Below are 14923 nucleotides of genomic sequence, written 5' to 3'. Positions count from 1 at the left end.
GTTGGCCCCTGTCTGAGCTCTTTTCAACTCCATGTGGATAACTAACCCCAACTACAGTTTGCATGGTGCCTCTAAGCACTTTCCTATACTTCTCCCATTGCTTCTCACACTGAACCTGTAAGGTAAGTAGGCTAAGTGTTCTCCTCATTGTACAGCTCAGAGAAGTTAAAATCACATACCAGTAAATGACGGATGGCACTGGCTTTGAGCTGTGCTGCTCTCCATCTCTTGTTCAGTGCTGGGTGTGATTTCTTTTCTGGGCTTTGTCCCCCAAGCCTGTCAAGTGACCTGGTCACCTTCATTCTGTCGTCCGTTCCCTGCAAGAGTCAAAGGGAAGAACCTGAGCTTTGGCTGATACAGGCATGCCCCCCTCATATTTGTCCAGTGATCCCTTCATGTGAGCTGTCATGGGAGGGCACACACATGAGACAGGTGCTCTGTCTTGAGGATTTCACTGACACACAAAATTCATCCCTAGGGAAAGGGAGTATAAAAGAGACTGTATAGGATTGGTTATCAGGGAGTGGTCCATGCAAGTAAATGCTTCATGGAGGTGATGCTACAGCTGGGTGGGCTGGGGAGAGGCAGGGGCCCAGAATTGCCAGGGTCAAGTGATCTTGGGGAACCAGGACATACAAGGACGTGACATCAAGTTGCCCGCTTTAGCCAGAGCAGGTAATTTGTGTGGGTGGGGATGGCTTGTATAAATGGCCATAAAAGGGCCAGATTTCTCAGGGCCTTAAATGCCAGGCGGAGGTCTTGTGGAGAAGCAGCAGGTGTTTCTCATTATAGGATATGCTGGGCATGGGTGGCCTTTGGCAAGAGGCAGTGGTTGACTTGGACCTTACAGTTGACTCATAACACTTGTCAGTCTACCATTTGGGAGCAGCAGGCCTTAGTGGTCAAGTCCTTTGCCTGGCCTTTTCTACAGCCAAGTTGGAGTCCCCTCCCCCCACAAGGACTGTGAAGGCAGCTGGAATCAGTGTGCCTGGTGAGGGTGTGTGGAAGGGCCCAGCTGTAGCAGCATGTTGGCTCCAGGCACACAGGATACCCTTTTCTTATAGATGGAAAGTGAGACTGGAGAAGCCATCAGAGCAAAGACAACAACGGAAGCTCTAACTAGGTTCAGCATGGAGACCAGTCAGCCTTCCCCATCCCTTAGCTTTCCAGTAAAAACATCTTACTCTCCCCTCCTGACATCCAACCTGAGGTCTTGCCCACAAGTCTACATGGTAGATCTAGTCCCCTTGGTCCTACATCTTACGGTCCAAGAAAGTGTAAAAAAGAGGCTTCTCTGACAATAAGGAAATCATAAGTTGTACGCCTTTCCCACTGAACGAAAGCATCCTTCAGGAAACCCAGGTGTTTCTTGAACATCATTTTAGCTGGATGCTATGGAGTGGCCAAGATCTAGGTCAGTCCCTGCCCTTGAGGAAGTTAAAATCTTTGGGAGATAAGGCTCCCCAGGCCCAATTGAACATCCCAGTGTAGTGAGTCATAAAGCCTTTGTAGAGATATCCTAGGAAACCATCAGTTTGGCCTGCCCACCCACTGACATCACCAACAGCACTGTTTCTGGCAGTTGGGACCCCAGTGACAACTGTTAGGACAGACACCACATGCTGTGAAGCAGGGAATACAAAGAAGTGTTTCAAGCTGTAGTATATGTTTCCAAGGTATCGACGCGGTCTGGAGACGAGAGTTGCTACGAATAGGAAAAGTACACCTAGAAACATCATAAAACAATACTTCTGTGTTTGTCCAGTGTGGTGGTTATGCAGGTGCCATGAGTTAAGGGAATCTGAGAAGTCTTCAGAGAGGAGGAGGGTAGGACTTGATCCTAGGAAGGGCCTTCCCTGGGTCATGAATGGCCTGAGGTACAGGGGCCAAGAACAGTTTAGCTGGAGGACTGTCAAAGCTGTTGGGTTTTCCATACACAAATGAAGAGGCCAGGTCAGGGGCAGTGGAGACAGCAATAGGGCTATACTGGGAAAGGAGGCTTGAAGGCACTTGGTGCGGTGGAAGGCGGAAAGACGTGTCCTGGAGGTTTCTGGTCTGGGTGACCCAGAAGAGTGGTCAGAAGGGAATGCTGGGTCAGGAGTTGCACAGAATAAACAGTGAGAAGGCTAAAACCGGAACCTTGGGGAATGTTCCCAGGGAACACGAGCGGAGTAGGGACCTCGACTGCCAGTGATTTTTCCGGCCTCCGTGCTGCTGTTGGCACAGCTGTGGGCATCCCTCCAATTCCCAAGAAGCTAGATGAGGTCCTGATGGAGGCTGTCTTTCTACTAGCATCCTTTTGTGAGACATTCATTGTGGAAATGACGCAAGGAGCGGCCCAAAGACACATAGCCAACCAAGGAATCCCATGGTATTTCAGGAGGGGCAGGGTTCATTAATTAATAGACCTACATGTGGTCTTTTCCAGCTAAAATCCAACTGCATTCTGACTTAACAAGCCTTTGCTAAGCCCCTTATCTATACTCAGCATGGTGCTAGACCTTCCAAGCAATACAAAAGAATTTCAAGACCACCACATGAGGCAAAAATCCAGGGAGGCATGATGAAGTGCAAGAAGGTGGAATGAGAGCCGGGCAGGAGCAGTTGGAGTATGATGGATAGGTAGGCTGTGGGGGTGGTGTCTGGAATATACATACGGTGTGTATAGGAAGACTATGTGAGGCTCAGGTGTGTGGGGTAGCACGAGCTAAATTTAGATAGAGTAAGATTAGGTTATTGGGGTAAAAAGCCATTGATTGAGTGCCTTTTGTATGTCTGGAGCTTTACTACAATCTTATTTATGGCCCCAATAACTTAGAAGGTGGATGTTCTTATTCCCATTTTATTTATGTCCGTGGTGGATGCATGGCAGAATTAGGGTTTCCAGCTTCTGTCTGTCCAGGTCCACAGCCCATGCTCTTCATACCACACTGGACGGAAGGGAGGGCTGCATTATTTAGATTCTGAGCCATAGACAACTAGGATGTTGGATGGAGGTATTAGAATAAGGCAGTGACAGGTGTTAAGGCGAATCAGGTGAAGGTAACTAGAGCAAAGAAGTCATTCAGATGTTTGGTGGGTTGCTGAGAATTAGGGAGGTGGGGGTGGGGGGTGAAAAGTAGCAAGTGAAGGAAGGTTGGTACATTTTGTCATTTATGCAGGGGCTATTTTTTTTTAATTTTTTTTAATGTTTATTTTTGAGAGAGAGAGAGACAGCATGAGCAGGGGAAGGGCAGAGAGAGAGACACACAGAATCTGAAGCAAGCTCCAGGCTCTGAGCTGTCAGCACAGAGCCCAATGCAGGGCTCGAACCCACGGACAGCGAGATCATAACCTGTGCTGAAGTCAGACTCTTAACTGACTGAGCCACCCAGGCACCCCAGAAGGGCTATTTATTGAGTGCCTACTGTGTGCCTGCATGCAGGCACTTTCAGGCACTAGAGACAGCAGTGGGCACAACAAAGCACTGCCTTCTAGGAGCTGACCTAGTGGAGGTAACACATTTAGGGATTGAGCCTGTGCATGATTCTTATCTTGTATATTCAGCTTTTGTTGCTGAAATCACAAACCTGGCCCCCTCAAAATGAGGTTCAGAATTTAGCAGAGCCAACCCTCCCTGCCCTTCTAAGCAGAGGACAGGTGCCATGTGCTGTGGGACAAGTATTCCTGCATGGAAGAGCCAACACCCCAGTGACAGGCAGTCGATACCTCATTTTCTGGAAATAACTAGAACAAACCTCCCTCCTCATCTGCAACAGGTTAAATGAATATGAGGAGTAGAGGAAACTGTAGATTGATTGGGGGAAAGCACAACCCCTGAAGATTAGGTTTTCTTGAATGTACACATTCCAAAGAATATGACTTGAATGTGCCCTGCAGGGAGGGAGGGGACCCCATGGCCAAAATAGAAGCAAATCCCTCCTTCCTCCAGCTGTTAAGAGGCCATAGCACAGGAAGCTGGTTTTTAACGGAAGACCTTTGGGAGCACCTGGGTGGCTCAGTTGGTTGAGTACTGACTTCAGCTCAAGTCACGATTTCACAGTTCTGGACTTCGAGCCCCACATCAGGCTCTGCACTGACAGCTCAGAACCTGGAGCCTGCTTCGGATTCTGTGTCTCCCTCTCTCTCTAGTCCTCCCCTGCTCCCTCGCTTGCTCTCTCTCTCTCAAAAAATAAATAATAAAACATTTTTTTAAATGTTAAAAAGTAAAAATAAAGGAAGACCTTTGAGCTGTCATTTGTTCCTTATTCTTAGGTTCTTTACGAAAAGGTGTGTGTGTGTGTGTGTGTGTGTGTGTGTGTGTGTGTGTGTGTGTTTAGTTTCCAGCCACAATACTCAAGTTAGTGCTGCCTCCTGCTGGAAGAGTTCGTTAAAACAAGGAAGGAAGTCTAGTCTCCATGCTTCTGTACCATTCAGTGAGGGGTGCCACAAGGATTGTACACCTCAGCATACTGCTTCACATTATCTCAAGATGATGCACCTGGCTTCACGCTGTCTGAGATGAATACTGAAGGAAAAGTTCCAGACAGCCTAACCAGAGTTGCTGGGGGAGGTGGGGGGGTGGGCAGAACCAGGGACGGCATAGAACGCTTCTGCACTGCTCAGATCTGGTTTGGGACAAGCTAGTTACAACCCTGCCTCCCCTCTCCAGTCAAACACAGCCATGCAGGCAGATGTGCTACCTTCTGACCTCAGTTCACCACTCATCAGTCAGCTCTATCCAGCTAGGAACAAAGTTTGCATGGCTTCTCGACTTGAGCTTTTGCCATTGGGTTGCATTTAAACCTTTTTCTAGTCACTCTACCCTGACATGGGAGGAACAAGGCTTCCTTCCCATAGGACAGACAGGACTCTGAACTATTAAGAACTCTTTCCTTAGGCTCTATCAGGATAGGTTCAGATTTGCAGTGGAATCATGGATATAAATGTCGTTGTTCTGGGGCACCTGGGTGGCTCAGTCCGTTGTTTGACTTCAGCTCAGGTCATGATCTCACAGTTCGTGAGTTTGAGGGCTGCATTGGGTTCTGCGCTGACAGATCAGAGCCTGGAGCCTGCTATGGATTCTGTGTCTGTCTCTCTCTCTGTAAAAACTAAACATTGAAAAATAATAATAATAAATGTAGTTGTCCCTCGGGTAATCCCTCAGCTCTTGGGACTTTCAAGTTCTGAGCCATTAGAACCACCAAGAAGCCCATCCACAGCTGTGTTTCCTGGCCCCCGAGCTGAGCCTCTTAACTTAGACTAGGGGCATTTTACAACGTACTAGACAGTTCTGATGTCCTACATAGTGGCATTGAACTCTACTCTGTAAGCCTGATGAACTTTGCCACTCAATTCACTGACAAATGATGCTAGTGGTACTGATTTGGAGGGAAAGTAGCATGACTTCCTCTCTCCTTTCCTCCATAGATGGTATCTGAACCAGATCAGCTTTCTGTAGTGCAAGGGGCCCAGAGGCTGTGGTTCATTACCTCCACCTATTCAGCCCTGGGTTTAGAAGATCTCAAATCACAAAGGAAGAAGATGGCACCACCATTTTTCTGCGGTAGTCAAGATATAATTGGAAATGCCACTCCATCATCAGTGGATAGTCCCTCCTTTGACAAGATTTGGCACCTTCAAATGGAACAAACCTTTTACCACTGATTCCTCTTTCCCTCCTGGAGACTCCCAATTCTTTCTTCTTCATCTCAGACTTGACAGTTTCCTTCATGTTCCTCCAGGGTTGAAGATAAGCCATTGCAAACAGGAAGACATTATCAACCCAAGGAGAGCTATTGATCATGACCCATCAAGACAGTTGGCCTGCTATGTATAACATTCACATAGATGCCACACAAAGTATATGTGACCAGTGGGTATTTGGATCCAGTGAGGGGTGGGTAGCAGAGGGCCCTGGCTCTTGGGCCTGCATCATGAAAACTTAAATCCCTGAATGAGTAGCTGCGTTAAAATTTACAGTTCAGTCAGAAGCTTTCTTTTGCCAAGGAAGGGAAAGAAAGGAGGTCGTAACATTGTCTCCCCAGGAGTCTTCATGGACTCCTGAATGAAGTAAACCCACTCTCTGATTTCCCCTACTTCAATTCTCTGATAATTACTGTCTTCTTGACCTTTCCCAGATAGTTGGGTTTCTTGTACCATACAGCTTCATTTATGTTCTGTGCTCCTGACTACACCTCATCTCCTACAATTCCAACAGAACAACCATCCACCACGTCCTGGTCAGAACTATGTCTAGAGCAAGGGAAAACTGTAACCTCACTCTTTCCCTGCCCACATTTTTGGCCTCGAGTATTCCACAGGGACTCTCACCAGGGAAACTCATGCCTACCCCATGTGTTCTAAACAGTGTTCATCACCAGCTCCCTGAGGAACTGCAGGAAGGCAGGAAGCATCTTTTTGCTTGGATGCAGACCCCACACTAAGACTCAAAATGGGCCCCGAACTTCCAATCCTTGTCCCCTCTCCAGCTCATCCTCTTGCCCCTCATCCTGCTACATCAGTTATGCTCAAACTTCAGAGGGCATTAGAACGACTTGGGGAGCTTGTTAAGACACCTTGCTAGGCTGGACCCCCAGAGTTTCTAATTCAGGAGGTCTGGGGTGGAGCCTGAGAATTTGCATTGCTAGTACATTCCCAGATGATTCTGATGCTGCTAGTCCACTGTGAGAACCACTGAGCTACATAATCTGAGGACGTCAGCTCTATTAGTCCAAACAATCACAGCAAGCTTGCATCCACTACAAGAGCCAGAGTGGAGAATCAGCCAGCAGGTGCCCTCATGTCCTTGGGTAGGTCCTCCTCAGACTCCAGAGGATCCCCTTGCTGAAGCCTCTGGGCCACTTTCCTCAGTGGGACTGGTGGCACCTTTGGCCTTATAGTGGGACAAGCCTTCACAGGAGAGTGATGCAGTTTGATTCATTCAACAAATATTTCCTGAGTGCCTTCTGTGTGCTGGACACTGATCTAGGTGTCTGGGATACATCAGTGAGCAAAACACAAAAATCCCCACCCAGTGGAGCTTCGTTTTTTCTTTAAAAAGGAAGGATAGAACCCTTTCACTGCTTTCAGGACTCAGATATGTGGTTACTGGGAGGAATCAGGAGTGTTTAGTTAACTCAGTTTATATACACTAGAGATTAAGGACCAAGAACTCAGGCAGACTAAATAAATGCTCCATTGAGACAAACCACCGCAGTAGTTATCATCATCTTTTTGATAGTTACAACAAACATAACATTTTGTTGTTGTTGTTTTGCTTTACAGATGATAAAAACATGGAGGTATGGGCAGGGGAAGGGGGAGCAGGGAGCAGAGTCCTGGACATCCGACCCACTGTTCTTTTTTGGGAAAGGGCCTGGAAACTTTTGGCAAAGGCTGGTCTGGGATGCTTGCTTCCCACAGGTTCTCTCCCTTGGGTACTGAAGGCCCTCTGCTAGTCAAGAACTCTATATAAAGTACAAATACAGTGCTTCTGAAGGGCTCACACTTTAATCTTTACTAGTGTAACAGATGTGAATCTTGGTCTGCAACTCGTTAGCAAGGAATAGGGCTATCTTTTTGTAATTCAACATAATTTACATTCTTTTTACATGTCTTTTTATAATCCAACAAAGTTCTCCTGAACTTGTTCTGTTGAGCGTGGTATACCCAAGCCTAACCCCCAAGGCGTCCAATGGCTTCCTCAGCCACCCCATCGGATGTTCAGTTATGGCCCCACGTGGGGAATTGAAGCCTTGGCCCTGCAGCTCCAGCAGCCCCTTCTCCTATTTCTGGGCCAGGTTAGAGGATATGGGAGTCATCCCATCTTGCGTGCGCTGCACCAGGGCACCCAAATCTCTGCAAGGCTCAGTCCTGGTCTGTCTAGACTTACCCCACAGTCATGGTGCATCCCTTTCTCATCTCGTAGGTAATCTACATGGGGGTAGAAGTATGTATCCCAAGTATCTTAGTTCTGAGTTCTTTCTGTACCTGTAAGGAATGGAGATGACAGACTATTTCTCTTTCACCTTGCCCTATCTCCCCTTCAGTGACAAGCACAGAGCAACGCTTGTTGCATCTTAGAACCACACAGGAAGCTTTTTTAAAGCTATCAATGCCTAGGGGTGCCTGGGTGGCGCAGTCGGCCAAGCATCCAGACTCTTGATCTCCACTCAGGTAATGATCTCACAGTTTCTGAGTTCTGAGCCCATCAGGCTCTGCGCTGATGACGCGGAGTCTGGTTGGGATTCTGTCTCTCCTTCTCTCTGCCTCTACCCTGCTTGTGCTCTCTCTCTCTCTCAAAATAAATAAATAAACTTTAAGAAAATTTTGAAAAATTAATAAAGCTATCAATGCCTGGATCCCCCGTTCACAAGGTCAAATTGTATTGGCCAAGGGTCCTTGCCTTTTTTTTGGTAAAGTTCCTCAGGTGATTTTAAAGTATAGCCAGGGTTAAGCACTATGTGGGAAGGGAGACGGGGTAGATGGGAAATTCATTACTATGTGGAATTACTCTGCTATGTTAGCTAATAGCTAAGCATAGTTAGTTATTACCAGCTGTATACAAAGCCCTGTTGAAAGGGATCACGTTAGAGAAGCTAGTCGGGAGATGAAATAGGGTCAGAAATACTTATGATCCTCAGGCCAGCATTCCTGCCACCGGCCTGGGAGCTTGTTAGAAATGCAAGAATCTCAGACCTCCCTCCCCCCCCTCCCCCCCATCAGACTTTCAGCATGTGCGAAGTACTGCCTAACACATTTATTTTGCTAAAGCAGACTCCTGGGAGGAGGAAAGTCTGGAACTGGGTTTTTAAGTTGTAGAACTTTCTGGAAAGCTTCATTCATCTCTGAGAAAACAGCAAGAAAACACTCATGCAAGAAGTTAGTGGGGCTGCTTGGTGACAGACAAAATGGACACAGCTTGGGTGCGTTTCAGGAGCGAGGAGTAATTCAAAACAATTAGAAGCCAGCTCATCCATGTCTTCGTTTTGTCTTTAAATGAGAAGAAAATGATCCGTTCCTTAAGGAGAGGGAGCATCGTTTTTTCTGCTTGAAAGATGATAGAAGTAGGTTAGTTCACTTCAACACTTATCCTGGGGAAATTACTTTGTGTGGTTTAGTTTACCTGTGTGTACAGTTCTTGAACATGTGTCCACCTTTTTCAGATTACAAATCTAGTTCATAGAAAAATCTAAGGTACTAGAGAAGTACATTACAGAAAGTCTTTGTAATCACCTCCATTCCCTCAGACATAACCACTGATATAAGCTATAACTCCAGATTTCTTTGTGTATACTAAAAATATACAAAAGTAGAATCACAACATAATACTGTTTTTTCTCTTTTGAAGTTTACTTATTTAAGTAATCTCTACATCCAACGTGGGGCTCCAACTCAAAACTCCAAGAATCGCTTCCTCTACCGACTGAGAGAGCACCCCAATACTGTTTTTTCTTTACACTCTTTTATTCTCAAATCCAGAAGATCCATTAGTCAAAATAATTGCTTCTTAAATTAAAAAAAAAAATGTTTACTTATTTATTTTGGAGACAGAGAGGGCACGCGTGAGAGCAGGGGAGGGGCAGACAGAGAGGAAGACAAAGAATCCCAAGCAGGCTCTGCACTGTCAGCGCAGAGCCCCTAGGTGGGGTTAGAACTCACCAACTGTGAGATCATGACCTGAGCCGAAATCAAGAGCCAGAAACATAACCAACTGAGCCACCCGGGGGGCCCTGCTTAATTTTTTTTAAAGATTTATTTTTAAGTAAACTCCACACCCAACGCAAGACTCAAACTTATAACGCTGAGATCAAGAGTCGCATGCACTACCACCTGAGCCAGCCAGGTGCGCTATTAACTTCATCCAAAATATTAAAACCCTATGGGATGAAACAATACTCTTTTGAAACTTGATTTTTAACATTTGCCACTCGAACTGGAGAGAACAGCTCAAGCAAAGAAATGAGAGACAATGGGGTGCCTGGCTGGCTCAGTCATTGGAGCATGTGACTCTTGATCTTGGGATTGTGGGTTTGAGCCCCAGGTTGGGTGCAGAGACTACTTTAAAATCTTTAGGGGCGCCTGGGTAGCTCAGTCGGTTAAGCATCTCTTACTTTCAGCTCAGGTCATGATCTCACAGTTCGTGTGAGGCTCTGAGCCCGATGTCAGGCTCTGCGCTGACAGTCCTGCTTGGGATTCTCTCTCTCCCGTTCTCTCTGCCCCTCCCCCACTCGTGCTCCTTCTCTCTCAAAAAAAATAAACTTAAAAAAATAAAATCTTTAAAAAAAGAAAAAGGAAACGAAAGTGAACTGAATGCAGAGTGGGGTGCTGACTGCTTTTAAACATTTTAAAGTCAATTATTCATAAGACATCATGGTGTGTTACAAACGAAATGATCCCCTGTGTTGGTCCCCATACAGAGGAGCCAAACAGGATTATGAACACTGGGTCTACAATAAAAATGTTCTAATTTGCAACTGAGGCCTAGTGAATCACATACATTCACATAAAGACTGCGGGAAGCAAGGTTTCCAGGGGAAGTAACTTAGGCATGTGTCTTGATGTAATGGACGCGGGGGGCCAGGGACAATCGGGATGGAGGGAAGCAGAACCAAACCTAGAGATTGGAAGATGGGGTGGAGTATGCTGAGAATGGTGGGTTCCCACAGGAATTGGGGTCATTTGCTGGGCACTCTTGGACTCTAAGTTTTCTCTGAAAGGCAGTAAGTAGTTCCCTAAACAAAGATGAAGTGCTGCAGAGGTATCAGATCATTGGCCAGGCTGAATTGGAGTAGGAAAGCCCGAATCAGGAAGATTCAGGTGTGGTAAACCTAGTGAGGTGAAAAAAAAATGGCTGGGGGCACCTGACTGGCTCAGTTGGTTAAGTGTCAGACTCTTGACTTTCGCTCAAGGAGTTTGAGCCCCGCATTGCATCGGGCTCTGCACTGACAGTGCAGAGCTGGCTTGGGATTCTCTCTTTGCCTCTCCCCTGCTTGCTCTCTCTCTCTCTCTCTCAAACAAAACAAAACAAAACCACAATAGGTTGGAGGGACAAATAGGTTGGAGAAGGGACAAATCTGAGACCTATTGGAGAAAAGTGTGGAAGGAGACAAGTTTTCTTTTTGAAGACTTTATTTACTTCTGAGCAACTCTTGGCACACTGTCAAACACTTGGAAAATACAGAGAAGAGAGTAAGAGGCAGTCTTTATAAACCCGCTGCTCAAGAATAACAATTGTGAACATTCTGAATACTGTATTTGAGGATGAGAGAATGTGCTCCATATTTTCACCAGGGCCAGGCGAATAAGCGACACTCCAGCTGGATAGTCCGCTTTCTGACAAGCTGAGTGAGTTCCCCCGCTGCTGACCGGGAAACCTTCCCAAAATGTGCTTCTCCTGTTTTTATCCAGCCTAAACTTGTAAGCTGGTGCTATGAATGATTTTATTAACCTTCATCTTGAGCAGCTGTCCAGTGTGTGCGATGCCTTGCTTCCCAATTCTAGAAATTAGGTCTGGTTCCACCTTAGCCTCACCCACTTTTACCCACAGGTGAGCTGGCTGTGGAATTCTCCGAAAATCCTGAACTCAAATATTCTTACTTTGACCTCTCCCCATTCTAGTTCCTGCCTTTTCATCCAGACTTCTGGACGCTGAATTCCCCCGTTTCCCTGTCTTTCTGCTTCCTCAGATGCCATGGTTAATCACCTGAACTGCTTTCTTGCTATCATCTTTGGCTGCCTTTTATCCTGGCCCTTACTTTTACCTGCCTGGCAAAACTGAAAACTCAGATGATTGTTTCAAATCATCTTCGCTGTTATATAGCATTGTGGTGTTGCAGGAACTGGAAGATATAAATTGTAGGCACTATCAATATGCAGGCTCAGAGCTCAGTGAAGCCCTCGCTATCAGCCACCAATATTTTCTCATAGTCTCCTGTTCCTAATTACAAACCACATCCTTATTCCATCCTCCCGATTTCTTCCTGTTTCAGATGAATGGATTCTCTCCTTGTCATCAAGCCGAACTTCATCTCTGCCAGTTGACTCAGCTCCTTGACCCGGTTCATTAAAATAATACTATGGGGCGCCTGGGTGGCTCGGTCGGTTAAGCATCCGACTTCGGCTCAGGTCATGATCTCACGGTCCATGAGTTCGAGCCCTGCGTCGGGCTCTGTGCTGACCGCTCAGAGCCTGGAGCCTGTTTCAGATTCTGTGTCTCCCTCTCTCTCTGACCCTCCCCTGTTCATGCTCTGTCTCTGTCTCAAAAGTAAATAAACGTTAAAAAATAATAATTTTTTTTAGGTTTATTTATTTTGAGACACAGTGAGTGCGCATGCATGGGGCGAGGGGCTGAGAGAGGGAGACAGAGAATCCCAAGCAGGCTCCGTACTGTCAGCACAGAGCCCAACACAGGGCTCGAACTCACAGACTGTGAGATAATGACCTCAGCCAAAATCAGGAGTCAGATGCTTAACCAACTGAGCCACCCAGGTGCCCTGACCCAGTTTCTTTAGAAAGCTGTTCATCAACTACCACCTCTCCTGCATTTTCAACCTCTGGCTCCATACTGATGAATAAAAGTGTGTCATGAGCCTCTCTCCCAACCCTGCATTCCCCTCCAGCTATCATCTAATTGCTCCTTCAGAACCAAACCTTTGTTTAGGAACTATTTCAAACACACTGAAAACAGAGTAAAGAACCAGGTAACAAACAAGGATTTAACAAATGTCAACATTTTGCCACATTGACTCAGTTTTTTCTTTGCAGAAATAAAATGCCTCTGGATGTCTGGGTGGCTGTCAGTTAAGCTCCTGACTCTTGATCTCGGCTCAGGTCATGATCTCGAGGTCATGAGATCAAGCCCCGTGTCGGACTCTGTACTGACTGACAGCTTGGAGGCTGCTTGGGATTCTCCCTCTCTTTCTGTCCCTCTCCAGCTCGCTCTCAAAATAAACGAGAAAGAGAAAGAAAGAAAGAAAGAAAGAAAGAAAGAAAGAAAGAAAGAAAGAAAGAAAGAAAGAAAGAAAGAAAGAGTGAGCCTCAAAAAACTGGAAAGATCTGTCTACACAGCTATTTCTGCTTCTATCCTTCCACTCCCTTTTCAATCCACTATAATGTGGGTTCTGCTAAATGATTCCAAGAAACTGGAATCACTCATCACTTTCATTTAAAATGAATCATTCATGGCCTTCATTTAAAATGTAGCTGATGGGGTGCCTGGGTGGCTCAGTTGATGGAGCATCCAACTCTTGATTTCGGCTAAGGTCATGAGATCGAGCCCTCCATCAGGCTCTCTGCTGAGCAGGGAGCCTGTTTAAGATTCTCTCTCTCCATCTGCCTCTCCCCTGCTCATGCTCTCTCTAAAATTAAAAAAAAAAATTTTTTTTAAGGGGCGCCTGGGTGGCTCAGTCGGTTAAGCATCTGACCTCAGCTCAGGTCATGATCTCATGGCTTGTGAGTTCAAGCCCCACGTCGGGCTCTGTGCTACAGCTCAGAGCCTAGGGCCTGCTACGGATTCTGTGTCTCCATCTCTCTGGCCCTCCCCTGCTCACGCTGTCTCTCTGTCAAAAAGAAATAAAAACTTAAAAAAAATTTTTTTAATAAAATAAAATGAAGTTGCTGCCCAGAACACAACCCCCAGATCACAGCTCTTTGAAAACAATTCTGTATCAGAGGTTGTCCAATCAATTTAGAGTGTCACTACTGGCATTAAAAAAAAAAAAAAAAAAGACATAATACAAATGCAGATTGTTTCATAAATCTCCTAATTGTAACTAATATAACGTGTATACCAGGTCACATTGCAAAATGTGTTTCTTGCGGGAGTTGTGGCCAAACATTTGAAAGACATTGTTCTAAATTAGTGGTCTTCAAAATTTTGTTTGCATGAATGAATTTATCATTGTAAATTTAATTACCCACAGGGGGTTTCAGACAGATTGCAAACATTAGCATTGTTAAATAAAACTAAAAAAAAAATTTCTGGGGTGCCAGCTGGCTCAGTCTGTGGACTGTGCAACTTTTTTTTTAATGTTTATTTTGAGAGAGAGAGAGAAGGAGCATGCATGTGCACACACACACAAGCAGGGGAGGGGACGAGAGAGGGAGAGAGAGAAACCTAAGCAGTCTCCACGCTCAGTGAGGAGCTCAAGGAGGCGCTTGATCCCACAACCCTGGGACCATGACCTAAGCCAAAATCAAGAGTCAGACGCTCAACTGCCTAAGCCACTCAGGCGCCCCGGAACTCAATTATTTGAACTCCTTCGAAGTTCTATGCCAAATCACATTGTAATCTACCACCAGTTTTTTAATTTAGATTTTCAATTACTTTTAGATTTACAGAAGCGTCACAAAGATAGTGCAAAGAGTTCCCGAACATAGCCTTAACCCAGCTCTTCCCCTAATGTTGACATCGTGAAGCATGGTACATTGATCAGAACTAAGAAATTAACATTGCTGTAATACTATGAACTACAGACATTATTAATTTCACCATTTTTTCCCTCTAATGTCCCTTTCCTCTTCCAAGATTCAATCCAGGATACGTTGCATTTAGTTGTCATCTCCTCGTCTCCTCCAGAGTTTCTCATGTCTTTCATGATGTGAAAAGTTTTGAGGTGTACTGGTTAGATATTTTCTAGAATGTCTCAACTTGGATTTGGCTGTTTTCTCTTGATTAGACTGGGGCTCTAGATTTGGGGGAAGAATTCCACAGAGATGAAGTCCTTCTCATTGCATCGTATCAAAGGGGCAAATGATATCAACCTGATTTATTACTGGTGGTGTTAACCTTGACCACTTGGTTAAGGTGGTATCTGCCAGTTTCTCTACTGTAAAACTTACCATTTTCCTTTTCCATATTCTATTGTTCAGAAACAAGTATCTAAATCCAGCCCACACACTCAATAAGAGGTGGGATTCAAGCTCTACCTCAGAGGAAGCA

This window comes from Prionailurus bengalensis, chromosome B1, assembly GCF_016509475.1.
Source record: "Prionailurus bengalensis isolate Pbe53 chromosome B1, Fcat_Pben_1.1_paternal_pri, whole genome shotgun sequence".
Lineage (NCBI taxonomy): Eukaryota > Metazoa > Chordata > Mammalia > Carnivora > Felidae > Prionailurus > Prionailurus bengalensis.
This window is presented reverse-complemented; position numbering follows the sequence as displayed.